The 16,774-nt window shown below is 43.2% G+C and overlaps 1 protein-coding gene and 1 long non-coding RNA gene across 5 annotated transcripts in view; one reads left to right on the top strand and one right to left on the bottom strand.

Moving 5' to 3' along the window:
• Positions 1 to 1,049: 1,049 nt before the first annotated feature.
• LOC142073018 (uncharacterized) lies at positions 1,050 to 5,625 on the bottom strand. The gene is made up of 2 exons (XR_012669697.1): positions 5,387 to 5,625; positions 1,050 to 3,442 (listed from the first exon to the last, which is right to left on the bottom strand). It is a non-coding gene; the product is annotated as an uncharacterized LOC142073018 (long non-coding RNA).
• A 97-nt stretch (positions 5,626 to 5,722) lies between these two features.
• Positions 5,723 to 16,774, top strand: part of RAI2 (retinoic acid induced 2) — a 71,916-nt gene continuing 60,864 nt past the window's right edge. The window contains exon 1 of one of the 4 annotated variants that reach the window (XM_048862104.2): positions 5,723 to 5,956. The gene's annotated coding sequence lies outside the window, so the exon portion shown is untranslated. Of the gene's footprint in view, positions 5,957 to 6,058; positions 6,148 to 6,193; positions 6,299 to 6,424; positions 6,504 to 16,774 lie in introns of those variants that run through there. The other 3 variants (XM_048862110.2, XM_048862118.2, XM_048862125.2) reach the window with 3 other exon arrangements.

Consider the following 16,774-nt stretch of genomic DNA (forward strand, 5'->3'; position numbering starts at 1 on the left):
GGCATCACAGCCAAGCCTTGCCCATACCACAGAGGATATAATGTTAGACAATTTCCTCTGCTGTTGTTGGTGAAAAGAAACATCACACTTTACTTCGGAAACCTGAAACTCCACCAAGCCTCTTTAGCTGTATGGAGAAGGCCTGCTGGACCCAGGAATAGCATGACTGAATTTTAGTTACAGTTCCTCAAGGTAGGTTCTGCCTAACATGTTTTGAGTCTGATACTTCATGATTTTTAGCTGTGACTATACATTAGTTTGCACTTAGATTACGATCTTCTTTAACATATTACCAATATCCACGGCTGATCTGGCACGGAAGCCACTTACTCAGTTTGCTGAATAACAAAACAAAGAAGTGACCACACTGAGCTGTAAAAAAGCAACAAGGTTATATGCTATAGTTTTATCTACAACTTTGTTATAAACCTCCCTATATTTATCCTTTTATAATACAGATATACACACTCACAAACACACACTAATGCACCTGGTTTATTGGTGATTTTCTTCATAGCCTTAGATAATGGCTGCAACTCAGGATATAACATAAGAGTTTTATTAAAAGAATAATAATTAGGAGGGGAAAGAGTTCTCTGAAGTCCCTATTCTTGATAGAATTTGTATTTTTCCTCTGTTTGATCCCAGAAGCAAAGTCTAAAAAACTGACACCACAGCTCAATATTATGGTTCTTAATAACAGAATAGTTTTTAAAAATGTAAAATTCAGTCAGTAAACCAATCATAAAGCACCACCCATTAATGTGATCTATGTTTTTAAAAAAGTTTAAATTAAGTCAGTAGTGTGAGCTAGGTCATAACTACATTAACATGACATTGCATGTCAAACATCACATGACATTATGGTGACATCACAAATCACTAAACTATGCCACTGTCATTTATTATTATGTCACTAAAACCTCTTGATATATTTAGCAAGTGGTAACACCAGTGGCTATATAAATCCATTGTTAAACTACAGTGATGAAATAAGCCGTGGAACTCAGGTGGATTATGACCTCATGAAAACTCAAATAATGGAAATGTAGTTTTATAATCTCTTTTATTCATTACTCTTTTTATAATATACAATGCCTTAAACAATTTTTAAAGATGCCTGAGTCTTCTTGCAGTCCATTCCTTATTGTTTCAAAAGCTGAAAATTACTTCTCTTACTACAAATCTTGCATCTGTTCAGAATTTCTATGTTATATGCTTTCACCCCATTTACTGTGTTCTGAAGAGTTTAGAACAAATGATATGCACACATTGGATTATAAACCCCACACAGCTCATAGTATCAGTGTTGATTATAATTCATGAATCCAATTTAAAACTTCTAATCCATCTTGGATTGCTGCATTAATAACAAAATATGACAGCATTTCTTTCAATATGTATAGCATTGACGTGATCAAAGTGTTTCTATGCAATCAAGATGTGTGATCCAACTGGATTACTCATGGTGCTTTGTAATAGGGAATAATAGAACCTTGTTAGGATTACCACTAAAAATAATCTATTAAATGGCTATAGTACCTATATACAAAATGATCCTGACTACTTTAAAACAAGTACAGATTAAGGTTCTGATTCTGTGTTGGAATCCACGAGTGCACACCCTGTGTCCATGCAGAGTCCTGATACTTATTGGGGGCCCACTAGACAAACGTTGTCTTTTAATTTTGCCACCAAAAGATGTACAAATTCCCTAAAGATGCACAAGCAGTACTAGGGCTCCGTTATGCTTACATTATATGTAAGCATTTACAGATTTGGGCCCCTTAATTTGCATTCTTATTTTAGCTGCCCTAAGTATAGCAACCCAAACAAATGTTCCTAACAGAAACAAGATTCTATTCTAGCACTGGCAGTGTTTATGTTATTAAGATAAGTAGTTTTAGGAAATACCATAGGGATAGATGGATGAGGTAGACATGCTGATGCACACCCATAGAGCCGTATAAATTAATAAATAATAATTGCTCTCTTAGTAACATGGTGAAGTTTGCCTGAGGCTATGCTATCTCACCTTCCTCAAGAGACATGCAGCAAAATGACATAATGCTTACCAACTTGTTTAGTGACATTGACCATGGCAGGTCTATGAGAGCATCAGTGTGAGACATGAGAAGAGGGCAATCAGCCATCATTGACATGGGGATTTTTAATTGATTTTAAATTAAGGTCACTGTCCCCAGGCCACAGCTAGATTCGATTATTTCTGGCATATCTCTGTGCATATATTTCTGACAGAAATATATGCGCAGCACTGACTTGGGGGGTCATGAGGGTTTTTGTAGAGGTCTGTGACCCAGTAAACTTTCATAATGTGCACTACACCTATAGCTAACATTGCTACTATCCCATTGATAATAGTTAACATCTTGTTTAACCATTCCATTCATCTCTTTTAATATTAGATTTTATTGTTACAGTTTGTAACACCACCACAAACATCACTGCTTTCCATTCCCAGTATCTGAATAGAATATAACAATCTTCTATTACAGTGCAGGCTGTGTCCTTATATATGTTACACTGTGAAATACAACGTAATGTCCTCTCCGATTGTCCATTGAATGGTTGTAATTCCCTCAAGGGGTCTCCTTTAAATTCAAGCTCACAGTTTTAAAATATTTGGAGGAGGGAAGAAAAAAGAGACTGTCTCAACCCTATGTAATCTACCTAAGAACTATAGATGCTAGCTGTTATATTAACACCTTTTTATATATTCCTTGATTCCACAGCCATGGAATTTGCTGTAAAATCTACCCCTTGCCAAAGAATTGTGCTCCAGAATGTACATATTATTTATTTTTAAAATCATGGTTCTCGTGCAGCCTTCGTGCCTGTAAAGAAAACCTTGGAACTGTGAACCCAGTGTATGTTGGTGCAATGTTGGCTTCCTGTGAGTGCTGACAATCCTGAAACAATAGCTTCCCCACTCATCTCAATGGGGTGTTGATTCTGAAATCTAAATATTACAGTTTAAATGATTATCTGTTCCATTGCTGATCATTTTACTGAGAGCACCAGGTACTGTTCCCATCCCAAAGCCTTAAACTGTCTTCTCTGGAGCCAAAAGTCCCAACTATCCTCTACTCATCTACAAGACCCTCCTGCTTCCCCTCACAGCTTCCATAATGCAGTTATGCATTTCCAATATGTAATTCTGCATAATACAAAAAATTAAAAAGTTGAGGACAACACACAGTTAAATGGAATATCACATTAAATCACAAAGGCTCCTTCACTGAGTGTATTATTTATATTCATAGTTAATTGACCAAAACCCACCATTTTAAAATTTAAATGAAGCTACTGTTCAACTCAGGCCTGCTCCATCCGTGTGCTGTTGTATCCAGACATCATGTCACAGAATTTAGGTCAGCTTGCTGTAGTATACACGGGGCCTTGACTGTGGTGGTTGGTGCATCTGAAAAAAGTTAAGACAAAATGGGTAAAGGAAAGATTAGAAAAGCTGAAGAGAAAGGAATTAGTTACATTTATTCACATCTTCAAGGAAATTAGGCTATATAATATTCAAAGGTTTTATGGTGTCTAGTATTTCTTTCCATATCAACAAGTTCACTCATACTTTATTTATAATGATCTCTAGCTCAGCAGACTATATTTCTCTGTTATGAGAAGTGGTCAAGGAACTAGGATTTTCTCATCTAGGTTTGATAAATCTGCTAGGTCTACTTGTTCATGGGTTTTCCACCTAGGGGTGGTGACCCCTCTGCCCTTCCTATATTGCTAATAGGGAAGGAGGTCTCACTTACATCTACGCAGTTGCAGTTTGGAAAAATCCAAGAACCTCATGGTACTTGGTAATAAGTCAATATGTTTACTAGCAGGTGGGTTTGACCTAGATTCCTAAGGGGGAGTGGAGAAACATTTTAAACAAAACTGCACAAAGGACTAGAACAGGGGTAGGCAACCTATGGCATGTGTGCCAAAGGCGGCACGTGAGCTGATTTTCAGTCGCACTTGCATTGCCTGGGTCTTGGCCACCGGTCCGGGGGGCTCTGCATTTTAATTTAATTTTAAATGAACCTTCTTAAACATTTTAAAACCCTTATTTACTTTACATACAACAATAGTTTAGTTATATGTTATAGATTTATAGAAAGAGACCTTTTAAAAATGTTAAAATGTATTACTGGCACATGAAACCGTAAATTAGAGTGAATAAATGAAGACTTGGCACACCACTTCTGAAAGGTTGCCAACCCCTGGACTAGAAGATAGACTATAGGGGACACTCCTGCATTATTTGGGAGATGGATCAGATGACCTAGTAAGTCTTTCTCCCCTCATTAGTTCCAATGATGCTATGATAAAAGGGAGTGTTCTCCTTTAGTATTTCTAAATCCATAATCTATTTGATCTGAGTCCAATCAAAGATTTTGAAATGACATCATAAACTACAACTCCAAATTTGGAGTAGCTAGTTAATATCACCATAAACCCAGATGGAAATACAATCATTTATATAATGTACATTTAAAGGCATATTATGTAATATTAGACATGGATTTAGTTTAATGCTCAGAACCATCCAATAAGCTGCTAGTGCCACTAACAGCAATTTAAAGTATCTGAAAACACTTTAAAAATTGGGTTACATGATAACAGCTGGGCTGGGGGGAGTTCTGGGGATGGGGAATGAGGGTATAGGAGTTGCAGGGGAAAATGGGGGTGCAAAATAAAAACCACAGCGAGGGACCAAGGTAAAAAAATGTAGGGAGAGGGCACACTGTAGAAACAGGGGAGCCTCGTCAAATATGGGACAGAGGAAAAACAGAGGGATCACAAAGTGCAGGGGTATAGGCCAAAACCCTCCTGTTAGAAAGGGAGAGGTCCTATGGCCTCCCCCTTCTCTAGCTGTTTATGAGGTTGTCAGGATTGTATTGTAAACCTTAGGGTTAAAAATCCTGTGACCCTTTCCAAGGTGCATAGTGTGTTTATTCGGTTGCTGACGATGGGCCACCTCTTACAACAGGATCCGTGGGGGCAGCAGACCCCAACCGAAGCCACTGGCGCCCCCGCGAGGAAGCCGTGGTCCCCTCCATGCAGATCCAGCTGCAGAAGGGGGCCCAGCACCTCCAGAGCGAGCTCTAAAGAGACGCGGAGTGGGGGTGCGGGGCAGGGGGTGGCGAACACCGCGACCAGTAACGCCCCAGCTTCCCCTTTCGCGTGGGCTCCTGGCCCCCGCCATCCCCCCACTCGCCAGTTTCCCCCACGCTCCCGTCTCTCCCAAGCGCCCCAGTTCCCCCCACACCCGCTGATTATCGCCACCCTCTCTACACCCCCCCCCCCCGCCGCCGCCTTTCCCTTCACGCCCCGATCAGCCCGCCTGCTCCCCCTTCTCCACCTGCTCCCATCACCCTCCGCCTCCCGCCCCGGCATTTCCCCCTGCACACGGGGCCGCCGCGGGGCCCTTCTCAGCTGGAAGCCGGGAGCAGAGGCAGCCCCGCGCCCCAGCCGCCAGCGGAGAAGGCGCCGGGGGCCCCGCTGCGGCTCCGGCGCACCCGCGTCGGGCATGCGCCGTGGCGGGCAAGCGAGCGATTTTGGGAGGGGAGGGAGACGTGACACTCCCCGGCATGTGCACCCGGGGGGGGGCGGGGACACTCCTCCACCCGCTGCCCCCCCCCCCCAGCCTCGCGTGGGGCGGGGCGGGGCGGGGCGGGGGGAGCGAGAGACGCGGCTCCCCAGCCAGCCGCGAGGACAGGGCGGGCGGGCAGCGCCGCGGCACGTAGAGTGGCTCGGCCACGCCAGTCGGGCGGCGGCGGCGGCTGACAGCGACGCAGGACCCCCCCTCCCGCCCGGCCAGAGCAGGCGCAGCCCTCCCCGCCCGTCCCCGGTCCAGCGGCGGCGTGACACCGACCGCGCTCCATGGAGCCCGGCTAGGGGCTCCCGCCCGCAGCCGCCGGGAGAGCCGGAGGTGAGCCGCGGAGCCCCGTGGGGAGAGCGCGGGGTGCGCAGGGACCCTGCCCGGCCGGGGTGTGTGTGTGTGTGTGTGTGTGTGTGTGTGGGCGGGGGGGGGTGTTGCTGAAGGGTGACCCCCGCCCCCTCCCCCGGATATATCCGGCTACCAGCGGGAGCGGGCGAGTCCGCACGGTCATCCGTGGGAAGGTGACATGAGGGGTGGGAGGCGGGGTGCAGCCGGCTGACAGGTCGCTGGAGCCGCCCGGGGAGGAGGAGGAAGCCGGCGGCTTGCAAAGCCCGCGGCGGGGCTGGACCGGCTGCCCCCGGCCCGGGCAGCCGCCGGCACCGAGAGGCTGCGGTGCGGGGTTTGCCACAGACAAGGGGAAAACGGGGCGGGGGGATCGGAAGCAGAGTGGGGTTTTTTGGGTGGTCGGGGGGGGGGGGTGATTGGCGCAGCCGGGCGGTGTGAAGGGAACGGGGTTGGTGCTGGAGGAAGGAGGCTGTTTGCGCTGCTTGTTGGCGCTGATTTGCATCCAGCGGAACAATGCTAAAATTGCCTTTTGGTAGGTGATGGGAGGGATTGTTTGTTGGGGGCATCCGTCTCCTCTTAGATTTGTGGCTGGGAGAATGAACTGGGTTGTTCTATTTATTTAATTTATTTATTTATTTGAAAAGCGATGTCTGCTCCCTGCGGCTCCAAGGAGCAGGGCTTGCTGTGAACTTGTATTTTCAAGGGTTTTGCAAAATACCTCCCCGCACCCTAACTACGTGCGCGCGATAGCACTCAGAATTGGCTCTGCGATATGCACTTCGGGAGCCTTATAATAAACATTCTTAGATTCTGGGAAATAATCAAAACGTGGAAGATATGAAGACCCTAGGTATAAAGCAAACACACAGAGAATTGTGGTATTATTTCTCTTGCCTTAGCTACATTTCTAGCCACAACTCTTCTCAATAATATTGGCTAACACAAACCAATCCTGCATCTGATGTGGCTTTTCTAGCTGAAAGAGTTGATTTCTTATACATTTGTTGTCAACCATGACTGTTGTGTCACATCGCACTGAATGAGGTCTGAATGTTTAGTGAAATGAAATCTCATCACAGTTGCTTTTTAGGGTTAGAAATGTTGCCAAACAGCTGCTGCTTTGTGTTTCAATTGTCGAGGTCCCAGGAGTGGATTTTGGACACAGTAAGAGAGAGATGGTTTGTAAACATTGAAGGAAGGGGAAGAGCATATACATGTACATAGAGTGCCTCTTTACAAAACTTTTAAAAATAATTATTGGGGTTCTGGAGTGGAGAGCTTTGCATGTGTGTGAGAGAGACATAATTTAGATGAAGTGGTCCGATTTTTACAATAAACAAACACTTCCCAGTTATCAGTGGTTCAAATACTTGCATCAGTGAAGTAAATGAAAGCCAGAGAGAAATTAAAAAAATATTGTGTATATTTAAAGGTTGGCAGTAATGTGTTATGTAGATATTTTTCACAGTCAGTAGTGAAACACTTGGAAGATTTATGGTTCAAAAGTTGCATCACTTCCTTTCTCATTGTTCAGATTCATAGAGAAGGTTGCCAAGAAGATAAATTGTCACCTGTGTTCTTTGTTATCTACAGTAGATAGAGGTAATTGTTTCTTCTGGACTAGGTAATTATGGGTTATGTGCCACTAGTGTCACAGTAGTGAGGTTTGGATGCACATCATCTTGGCTTTTTAAGAATATGTAAATATTTTACTAAAGAAGTTTTACATGAACCAAATGGTATTGTGCAGAGTCTGAGTGTTCAGTGATGGAGATAAATAGATACCAGCCTTTTAAGAAAAGATGTTTTTGCTTAGGTTTTTTTTTTTTGCAGTTGTTTACATTAGTTTTCTCAGGTTAGTCTCAGTATGAATAAATTTTTTTAGAAGAAAATCTTCCTTAAAATACAAGAAAAATGCAGTGAGGTAAATTGTAATCTGTAATTTTAATTCTAATGTATTAGTTTGAGAGGAAAGAGCATTTGGTTGCTGAAGTATTCCTGGATTTTTCTGTATTAACCCTTATTTGTTTAGATCACAGTTTCTCTTTTTCATTGTTACCTCTTTAATGTAGCTTATTCTCTAGGGAAATGATTTAAAATAAATTTGAAAATAACAATATATTTTTCCCTTTGGCAACTGGCAAGAACATGTTTAATTACTAAAATAATATAGAACGCCGGAGTAGTCCCAGCAATACAATTATATATGGCAGTGGTTCTCAAACTTATTTGATCGGCCCCCCCTTTTTTGTGTCTTTAATCACTTATGGCCCCAACCCCAACAGTATATATACTGCCACCCAGCTCTGAAGGCAGAGCGGAGAGCAGTGGCTGCTGGCTGGGTGCCCAGCTCTGAAGGCAGTGCAGTGCCAGGAGTGGCACTGAAGTAAGGGAGGCAGTGTGAAAAGTGATATTTGTCACAGCACTTTTCACAGGAGACTTAGCACCCCATTGCCACCCATACTTCTGCACTGGTGCTGCTGCCACCACCCTGGGGGCTGGTAGTTGGAGCCCCACCACCTTCAGGTGAGGGATTGGAGGAGCGGAGGGAGGAGAGCTGGAGCCTGGGCTGCCTCCCAGTGAGGGATTGAGGGCAGTGGGGGGGAGGAGGCGAGCCCAGGTAACGGGGCTCTGGCTGTCAACTCTGTGGTGGCGGGGCTCCAGCTGTCCCTTTATCCCCACCTCCCAGGCATGTGTGGCCCTTCTGCATGAGCTCCAGCCACCTGGGGTTGACAGAGCTCTTAAACCAACCAACCAACCAACAAAAAGCACACAGCTCCCTTGCCCCTTTCCCACGCCTCCCTGGGAGGCCTGTCCCAGCCGCTGATATATAGGAAGTAAAATCAGAATGCTTCCTTTTTCTTTTCATTTGATATATGAATTTGGGGAGTTCTCCTCCTCCTGGAAAGAGAGACATCAGTGGCAGTGACTGCAACTAGACACTATGGGCTGAATAGATACCTGGGGATCGGGTCCAATAAGATGCAAATACGATGCACATTTTCCCACAGACCGCTCTCAGTGCAGTTCATTAATTACTTCTAGCACTCTTGATATTTTGTCCTTAGAATCTCTGATCAATTTCGTGGTGGTTTTTTATGGTAAGAGCAAAGCTCCATGTGGGGTCTCATTGAATGAGCAAAACCTTGCCTCCCCCAATGTAATCTGCTCTTTTTATTTTATTTTATTTTAAATCTCCTTTCTTTGAAGCATGAGAAATGGCCACAACGGGAAATGGGGTGGCACCAGGCATTCACTCTCCGGTGGTTGGCTGGCTGGTTCTTGCCGACGTGCTCCAGGTCTAACAGATCATCATATATGGGGTCAGGAAGGAATCTCCCCGCCCCCAGTCATGTTATCAGTGACCTTGGGGTTTGTTTGTTTTTTGCCTTCCTCTGTAGCTTGGGATGCAGGTCACTTGCCAGGATTATCTGGGCATATCTCACTTAATCATTTCCCTGCTATTGAGAGGGTGTCAGGCACTGGTACACTTCAGTCCCTCCCATTCTCGGGCTGTGGCACTTAATAATGTAGTCTCCTCTGGGCTGTAATACTTTGGTCTGATTTTGGTTGTTGGATTTAGTGTATGGGTGCTGGGTGGGGTTGATGGCCTGTGATACACTGGAGGTCAGACTAGATGATCTAGTGGTCTCTTCTGGCCTTGAACTCTGACTCTAAACCCATTTTTACCTTGCAATGTGGCTGAAGCCAAATTTGAACATGAGGTAAATGCTAGTAAATTAAGCTAGAGCGACATTGAGCTTCCATTTATGTATATAAAATTCTGAAACAGCACCAGTAAAAAGATCTGTCTGAGTCTGACTGCATCAAGAACCTCCAGAACTATGATTTTTCCAGGACACTCAGACTCTGCACAATACCATTTGGTTCATGTAAAACTTCTTTAGTAAAATATTTACATATTCTTAAAAAGCCAAGATGATGTGCATCCAAACCTCACTACTGTGACACTAGTGGCACATAAGCCATAATTACCTAGTCCAGAAAAAACAATTAACTCTATCTACTGTAAATAACAAAGAACACAGGTGACAATTAAACTGCCTTCTAACGAGAACACAAATGATAAGTATTATAACTTGCATGGATTGCATTAAAAGTAGAGTCTCTAGGATAAAGTCATTGGAGCTGGTTAGATGAAGGCATAGAATCCGTGTTAAGAGGGTGGATCTGAGCAGGTTGCAGCTTCAAGAGGCTAGAATCGTCAGTGAACAGCCATTTGAAACTCATGCTTGATTAGCGCTCAGAGTAATATGGATTACAGTAGAAAAGGTGTGTCCATATGTAATGAAGAAGATTGACCCTGTGGTCTGGGGCACAGGAGATTTTGGTTCAATTTCTGGCTCTACCACAAAGTTCTTATGTGGCATTGGGCAAGTCACTTAATCAAAATAGATAAAACAGACAAAGGGTGAGGGAATTGTGGCACAGAAAGCTTATCAGCTTTTCAGGGCAGGGACTCTCTCACTCTGTGTTTATAAAATGCCTAGCACAATAGACCTTGATCTTGTTTGGGGCTTCTAGGCATAACTGTAATGCACATCATAAATAGTAATGTAACAAAAAGGTGGCCAACAAATGGTACCTCGAGAGTTTCCTATGCTGTCATCTCTGTAAATCAACAGAGAATGGAGGTGGAAGCAAGCACCTCTCTTGGAATAACAACAGGCTTCTTATTTTAGCATGGAAAAGAGCCAGAGATAGGGAGGTTGTTGCTGCCTTGCTGGTCAAAGTAAAACAGAAGTCTTGCTGAAAGAGTAATATTTTCACTTGGGTACCAGAAGAGCAGAAAAACTAGCTCTGGACTTAAAGACAGAAGGCTAAAGTAGCAGTTTGCTTCCATGAACATACAAATGATTGTAATTAGGCCCAGACCCTCTTAAGTGACACATGGGTTTATTTATTTCAGATGTTTCCAACTCCCAGGGATGGGGCCAAATATGAAGCGTTTGATGTAGCCTGTAGTTTAACCCCAATTACTTCTACATAAATCACGTGACAATTACAAGCGCTAAGTACACATTTGTCACATAAGTGCTACCTATTAGAAAAAATTACGGTAACTTTAAAAAATGTTATTCTAGTAAAAATCTTTGAAAAAATAAAGGATAAACAACACTACTAGACATTAGCTTGCCTGAGCTGTGGACTGCATTGTGCAGACAATGGAGCCGCCTATCTCGCTCCGATAAGAGAATGAAAATGCAGTATCTAGTGTCCTAATCTTAGTGTCTTTTGGAGAGCATTTAAAAAAAATTAAACGAAGAAAATCAAAATGTTGTAGCTGTACAAACTCTTTGTGCTTACCAGTCTGTATGCTTAGAGAACTGAAATGGTGGTTTTGTAGAGCAGTGAACAAGAGAGCGAGAGAAGCAAAATGGGAGCTGGCAAAAATTCTTGTTACAAAACTGTGATGGATAAATGATTTACAGGGGTGTTTGCTTTCTTATTTTGGGTGAAAAGACTGAGTTGACAATGTGTAGTGATAGCTGTGAATTGTTTTGTTTTGGGATTAGACTGCATTGGGTCACACCTTCCGATCCTACATCTCCAGAATAAAAATGCAGTAGAACGCTTCCTAACATCTCTCAGAAAACCAGCTATAACTTCTGTAGACTCAGTTTAAAAAAAAACAAACCTTTTTTTTTCTTTCAGTCCTTATGCCATTCTGCAATTGTTCCAAAAGTGTCTAGGTCACAAAAAGGTGGATGTAACTTTGGCACAAAGTCCTAGGTATCTTCCTTCTTGCTGGTCCTTAGCATTTCTTCATTTTCCTTAGCAATTCCTACAGCTTAGATTTTCAAATTGCTCACCTTTTGCAGGACAACCAGAAAAGATGCTATATATCAGATGTGTGAAGAAACCATATCATTCACAGTGTAATCTTGCTTAGTAATTTTGGGTTTCCTTCTATCTTCCATGTTTGTGTGTGTGTGTACACACACCTTACTACCCTTACCGATCCCCGCCATACCTTCATTGTCACATAGGCAATGTTTCGTGTATTAGATCTGCTAAACTGGAGAGTAATTTTGTAGTTTTAGCTGAATGATTTTACAGGACTGCATTATAAGATTACTAGGTGTATGTGTTTAAATAATAGCTCATGGATGTGAACAGGGACGGTGGAGGCATGCTTTAATGTTGTCTTGTGTCTGGCTGGATCTCTTGGGGAGCCTTAGCAACAGTGCCACAAACATCAGTACAGTCTCTCTATCACATATTGTTCTCTGATTTCGTGTTCTATGAATACAAACCTCAAAGGCTGCTTCAGGAACAATTCTTTCAACACAGACTGTGGTTACTAATATGGTACAATTTTTGGAAAATTCTTCTGTCACACATCCGATGGGAGGCTGAATGTCTTCAAGAACTAACCCAAATCTCTCAAGCATTGCCCACCCCTAACGCTTTCTTTCTCATTGCCCCTTATAGTCTCCATGGCATAAACTGCCCATCAACTTTGTGAACCTAATCTCATTGACACTTCCACAATGAACCTCAGTTTCTTTAAATTAGTTGCTGAAGCATTTTCAGGGGGGGCTGGGCTAGATCTGCAACCACGGTTGGGAATGGTGAGCTAATTGCTGTTTCGGTTGAACAAGTAGGTTTTGATTTTTTTCCCCCTGGCACGTGTTGAGTTCTATGGACAAGTTCCAGGACTGGTCATGCCTATAGCTTTTCATTCGAATTCTGATGGGAAACCAGCCTTCTACTGAGGCATGTGACTGTGGGGTGCCCATCGGTTCTTAATTACAACTTGGATTCTTATGTCTTTGAGCCTACTTTTTAGTGTCTTTTGAAAATCTCATCTTGAACTGCTAAGGGAGTTAGGTGGTTAACCCCACCTCTGTTTCAGTGGCTGTTGGGTGCCTAACTCATTTAGGCACCTTTGAAAAATCCCAGCTTTAATCTCTGAATTCACTTATTGTAGGATAGTGGTAAGATCAATCTTGAGTCAAACATCAGAATTTACTTAGGCTTTCAGTGTTTTTTCTGCTTCTATTGTGACATGATAACAAAGAGGTTAGATGAACACTGTGGCTAACATGATGGCTGGGAGGACAATGGCTTTTACATGCTATGGTAGACAGAGCATTCTTCTTCATGGCAAATCTGGGTTATTTGCAGGAGTGCACTAAGCAAGTCCTACATTCCTGTGAAAAATAATTCATTAATGGCAAGAAAATAATCAGCTTACTCTAAAAAGCCGCTCCAACTGCATTGCTCCAACTGTTCCTTTTCAGCCTCTGAATCCTTAATGATAGTCATTGCTAATTTCTTGTTATTGTGTATTTCTAACAGCACAGTCCTTTTTCTCCTGAGTTTTAAAGAGAAGATGATAGTAGTAATTGCAGAGCATAGCTATTTATCACTATTCAGGGGAGGACTCTTCCTCTATAGTTGAACAGACAAGTTGCTGGTCAGTTGGTGCTAGATTCACAAAAGGATTTAGGTGCCTAACTGCCATGATTTTTGGCACTTAACTCCCAAAATCAGGCCTAGTGGTATTTACAAAATCCCTGCTCTGCTGCTGCCACACACTGTAGGTGCCTAAGCTCCCTTAGCACCTAAGTTTTTGCAGTAAAAGTTCTCTAAGTGCCTATGTTTCTGCCTCTGTGCATGCACATTGGTGCTCCGCCCCAGGTGTTCAGATGCCTGAGCCCCAGAGCAGTTCACAAACCAGGTGAAGGTAGGTGTTCGTCTGCCTGACATGCCTGCAGGGTCTGACCTGGTGAGTGGACTCAGGGCTCGTCTACCAGATTGGGTCCCTGTAGGTGAGCTTACACAAAGTGGGAGGGTGGGGAGTAAAGAGAAGGCCTTCATTCATGACTTCTAGCCTGGTGGTAAGGGTGTTCACCTGGGAGGTGGGAGACCCCTGGTTCAAGTCCTTCCTCTGCCTGAAAGGGAGAAGGGATTTGAATAGGGAGAGATCTGTTACTGCTCAGGTGAGTGCCCTAACCAGTGGGCTATGAGATATTCTGATGTGGGCTCCCTCACTCTCTTCTGTTGAAGCTCTTCCACTGTGGGTAAATAATTTTAAAAAGTCATTGGAGTAGGGGAGTGGATCCTGGCTCTCCCACCTCTCTGGTTAGTTCTCCAACCATCAGAACAGTCATCCTCATGCTTGCTTTCTCTTTGGCCCAATGATTCTTTCATTATTTATTCACAGTGGATGAGGGTTCACAGCTGAGTCACTGGCAGAAATAGGCACCTCCCTGCAGCCCAGATTTAGATGCCTAACTCTGTGAGAGGGGTGGGGTGTTGCATACACCCTCTCATTGGCATCTTCCATGGTCTAACTTAGGAGGCTCTCCACCTAGTATGCCAGCTTTTGTGAATTTCAGTCTAAGGCACCTATCTATCCCAGTTCATTGTATAGGGAGCCTAGGCACCCAACTCAGGCTTTGTGAATTGCAGTGTGTTCCTGTGATTTCCCCCCCCCCCCAGGTGCCTAAAAGTACCTAAGTGTCTTTGTGAAGTTAGCCCTTGATCCTTTAGCTTAAGCAGCAGTGTCTCATGTTCCTGATCCAGAAGTCCTGGTTCACTGCCTGTGGACAGCCCCTCCAGGATTGTTGTAATACAGGCTACAGAGCTCTGGTGCAATATACTATGTATGCGAAGCACTGCTTCATAAGTAAACAGCTCCATTCTGTGTTATCTTAAGTTACTGAAGGATCTAAATGGTGTTAATGTGTAGTCCCATCAAAAAGCACAAAGCAGTTGTCTAATCTAAAGGTGAGAAAGGTGTGTGGATAACTGTAGCTGAGACTATTATTTGGCATCATGGCTCTTTATCCCTCTGTAGTGGTTATGTTGGTATGGGTGACACCTGCTCTGGCTTCCAGTTAGTTTCCAGGTGGATTGAAGGTGTTGGTTTTGTAGTATAAAGCCTTAAATGGTTGGGACTTGGTGCTTCAGGAACTACCTTTCTCCAGGTGAGATGCCCCTGTACTTCCAATCAGTTGAGGTGCTAAAGCTACCAGCCTCCTGCTTTAAAAGGGACAGGGCATTTCCATTAGGGCTCTTCAGTTCTGAACTTACTGTTCCCTTTGGTATGATTTGTTTCTCTTCGGGGATACCATAAGGCTTAATTTTTTCCCTTTTGGGCTCTTGTTGAAAGGATAGGTTAAAGGTTATGACGTGGTTACACGTGGGGACTGTTTTCACATTGGGCAACGTATTTTTAGTCAGGCCAGTATGTTGTGGTTTTGAATTCCTATACTCGTTATGTGCAATTTGATTTGTGACAACTCTCTATTTGAGATAGGCACTTTAAAGGAGTCTAACTATATAGAGAATGATGGAACAGAAGATGTTTGTAGTAAGTTGCGCTAGTTATGCTGGCAGTATCTCTGCTTAAACATTTAACATGTTTTAAAAAAACCAAAAGTATCTTTCCTTCTGTTAAATTTGACATTTAAAAAAATTAAAAATGGAAAACATGCATTTTAGATAAACACAAATTGTTTATAATTACGATTCAATGAGATTTGGTGCTTTTATAAATCGTTTAAGTGTATTATTCGATTTAAAAGGTCAAAGGTAAGCTTTAAAATGGATACCAAATTGAGATGGGTAGGAAAGGTGACATTTCTATTCCTGTATATAGTTTGAATTTGACTGCAGACAAAACAAGACAGATTTCACTATGGGCCTGGTCCAGCAAAATCTTATTCACATGAGTAAGGCTTAGCAAGACAGGGTCCTAGCTAAATCAGTGCACTCCTGTCTTCATATCCAAGAAGTTTAGCCTTTGATTCTGCAAAGTCTTACTCATGCGAACAGACTGAGGGGTGACAGCAGATAGATAAATATATCTAATATTATTTATTTTCAAGTACTTCAAGAAGATGTGGCTAATCTGCAATCTAACCTTTTTTTTTCATTTCTCCTGCCCTTTGTCTGTTTGAGATTCTAAATACTTTACGGAAAGAACTGTAGGTTCCTTTGTTTGTACCGATCCTGGTGCATTGTGGGTGCTATCAGTAGTACAATACAAGTAGCAAAATATAAAGTGAGTAAATCCTTTGACTTCTGTCCTTAGGCCTGGTCTACACTACAGAGTAAGGAGTGGGGAGCTCCACCTGGAACTGAGAGCCCATGCGTTCAGCTCTCCACACTGCTCCTCTTAAGTCAGTTTAAGTGCTTCTGGTGAGGACTCCACCGACAGAAGGAGGGTAGCATGGACATAGAAAACCTCCGTAATTACTGCGTGTGGCTGTATGTCAATTTAAGTCAACTTAAGTTTGTAGTTTAGACATGCCCTCTGAGAATAGCTACTGATTACTGGTATGAGCAAGGCTTATGGGGCCAGACTCTAAGAACATAATAATATAATTCTTAAAATGTCAGTGTTTTATTTTTTTGAGAATTCAGCATCATCTGAGTGAGAACTGAATCTGTGGATTTTCTGTGCCCATGGACTTCTGCTGCACTCTGTTATTGCAGGGACCTGACCCTGCAAATGTGCCAAGTGCCCTGGGAGTTCATGATGCTCCCCTCCTTTGAGGACTGGGCACTTGGTGGCAGGTATGGGTCTTGGGCTATATAAACATCTAACTTCACAAGTTACTTATTTTCATTCCCGTTGCTTGGCGAAACCTATAAATCAAAAGTTTTTTTAAAAAAACGTTAAAATCCCACCAAATAAATCTTTCCTTCCTACAGAAGGTGCTTCATCAAAGGTATGGCATCCAACATGAGAATATGAGTCACCTCACACAGAGAGGGGTAGTTACCTCTGCCCTGTATTTTATAGGGAAACATGTCCTTACTTCA

Source organism: Caretta caretta, chromosome 1 (assembly GCF_965140235.1).
Source record: "Caretta caretta isolate rCarCar2 chromosome 1, rCarCar1.hap1, whole genome shotgun sequence".
NCBI lineage: Eukaryota > Metazoa > Chordata > Testudines > Cheloniidae > Caretta > Caretta caretta.